This window comes from Octopus bimaculoides, chromosome 26 (genome assembly GCF_001194135.2).
Source record: "Octopus bimaculoides isolate UCB-OBI-ISO-001 chromosome 26, ASM119413v2, whole genome shotgun sequence".
Taxonomy (NCBI): domain Eukaryota; kingdom Metazoa; phylum Mollusca; class Cephalopoda; order Octopoda; family Octopodidae; genus Octopus; species Octopus bimaculoides.
Window position 1 is genome coordinate 18,193,362 of NC_069006.1, and position 3,122 is coordinate 18,196,483.

Below are 3,122 nucleotides of genomic sequence, written 5' to 3' on the forward strand. Positions count from 1 at the left end.
CACACGCACAAATTATATATATGTTTCTTTGTTCTGTTATTCTTTTACTTGTTTCACTGCAACCATGCTGGAGCAGCGCCTTTAGTCGAACAAATTCTTTGTAAGCCTAGTAGTTATTCTATCGGTTACTTTTGCCGAACCGCTAAGTTACGGGGACGTAAACACACCAACATCGGTTGTCAAGCGATGGTGGTGGTGGGGGGGAAGCAAACACAGACACGCAAACATACATCTACGACAGGCTTCTTTCAGTTTCCGTCTACCAAATCCACTCGGAAGGCTCTGGTCGGCCCGAGGCTATAGTAAAAGACACTTGCCCAACGTGCCACGCAGTGGGACTGAACCCAGAACCATGTGGTTCGTAAACAAGCTCCTTACCACACAGCCACTCCTGCGTCTATGTATGTATGTATGTATGTATGTATTTGTTAATATTTATTAGAATATATAATTTATTTAAATTAATTCATTTATTTTGCCAGTACAGAAACCGGTCCACGTGAATCCTTATATTTAAATGTACGTTGAGAGATTTTATTAACCTAATCTGCTTTCGTTTGATTCCTGTAGTTATCATCAGTGTATTTCTGGCGTTTTATATAAGAGCTTTGACTGTTATTTCCAGCAGGCAGACATACTTAGTATGTCCTTTGATTAATTTTAATATTAGTATATATATATATATAAAATATATGTAAACACACACGTATCTATATATCATTAATAACTACGCATGTGTTTATTTTCTCCTCCCACTGCTCTCTAAATAGCCCCAACTTCTTTCTAATACACTTAATTCTCCACAAAATCATTCCATCTTTAAACTTCATTCTGTCAACACCTCAAATGTAAAATTCTTCCCTGAAGGCAGAGGCCGATAATATCCGATGATGGAATCAATTTACAATCATCATTTTGGAACATCAAGCCCCCAGAAACAGCTGTTGGACTCTTAAAACTCTTATTCAACTCCTTTAATTCCTGATAACATTTCTATTGTGTGTATGTAAACATATATACATGTTTTGTATTAAATGTCTGTAATATTTCTTGTATCTCGACTTGCCTAACTTGCTTATCCTTACATTTACTCCTCTTCCTGGTCAAGCTTAAACCTCTTGAGCACTACGAATCTATAAACTATAAATATACGTATGTATGAATGTATATCTATGCATGTGTGTACGTGAATATATACAGTTCAAATATACAGAAGACAAGTGACGGAGCGGCAAGCAGGTGTATTAGTTTGACGCACGGGAAGAATGGAAAAGTCTTTGACGTTTCGACTGAACGCTCTTCAACAGAAAGGATTAAGAGGAAAAAAACAAAAGCAGAGAAAAAACATATACGTGGGGATTAACGGTTGTTGTTGTGGTACTACTTTGAATAATTTTTGGTCGAATGAATCAATCAAACTACTTCCTGTTTTTAAGCCTGGTACTTATTCTAACGATGTCTTTTGCCGGACTGCTATGTTATGGGGACATAAACACACCAATGCCAGTTGTCAAACGGTAGTGAGGGACAAACACAGACACACATACACACACAAACATATATATATAATAAAGTTTATATGCCAACAGAAAGTGGCAGTCCTATAACGGACAATGTTACTGTTGTTTTAGCCCCAGGACAGGAAAACATCTTTTCCAGCTGGCTATCGACACACAGTTTGAATCCGTCTAGCATTTGCAAAGGAGATCATCGCTCCCATTTCTAACCTTACGGGATACTCACAGACCTAGGCTTCTGGGTGGTTACCCGTCCTCAGTGTGAGACAACCACAGGCTAGTGACGAAAGCTCTTTCCACTCGCAAATACTATGTATTCTTTTAGTGACACACATTTACTGATCTCATAAATAGAAAAAAACAATTTATTTCAAATCCCTGCGCGAGAGGTATACAGTAACAGTACAGAATATTAAAGTTTATACGCCAACAGAATGCGGCAGTTCTGTAAAGGACGATGTTGTTATATATAGAGAAGGAGGGGAAAAGAGAAGACTTCCAATGTCCGTCTCAATATATTCACGCTTATGACCTTACAACAGGAAGATCAATTCATATTATTAACAGCTGATCAAGGGTCGATATGCTCGTCTCTTCGATTTACATCCTATTCATACAAGTCAAATTAACAACACCAACAACAAAACAACATTAACGTATTCATAAAAAAAAAATGCACCGCCTGATTAGTAATTCAAATATAAAATTCCAAAAAAATATCAATAAATCTACCTATTGTCTATATTATAATTGTCTGAACTGCCATATGTGAACTAATTATTGTCCAATATATAATATTATGTGCTGGGGAGTTTTATTGATGTGTTTTTTTATTTTTGAGCTTTTGATCAGCTTTTTTGTATGTGTGTTACCGCCCTGATGTTGTTAATTTTGCCTGAATGAAAGATACAGTGAAAATCCTGGACATAAAAAAAAGATCGAAATCTCATCAGATGCTAATGTGGCTGCGGCGGTTACGTGCTTGTGAGACTGAAACAGTTAAAAGAATGTATATATATATAGTATAATAAAGTTCTTCCCAGGGTCATATAGACTCATAAGAGCCAGTTTCCCGGAATACATGGCGTATATATTCCGCGCCTAGATGGGATGCCAATCTATCGCAGGATTACTCAGTTTTGCCAGCTGAGTGGACTGGAACAACATGATATGAAGTGTTTTACTCAAGAACACAACAATGAAACATATATATATATATATATATATATACATACAGGGTTGTCCGGAAAGTTCGTGCTGATTTTATAGTGGCTTACCTTTCGACTTATTTGCCATGAAACCACCTCAGTTCTGGGAAGAGGGGATTTTCGAGTTAAAGGAAAGATGGAGACGCATTTGTGCAACAAAATAGTTCATATTTGGTTGATTAAAAATGTAATAGCAAGTATTTATTGACCTTTTTCTTTCCTTTAAAAATATACACATACAAGACGGGTTTCTTTCTGTTTCCGTCTCCTAAATCCACTAACATGGCTTTGGTCGGCCCGAGGCTATAGTAGAAGATGCTTGCTCCAGGTACCACGTAGTGGGACTGAACCCGGAACCACGGAGTTGAGAAGCAAGTTTCTTACCACACAGCCACGC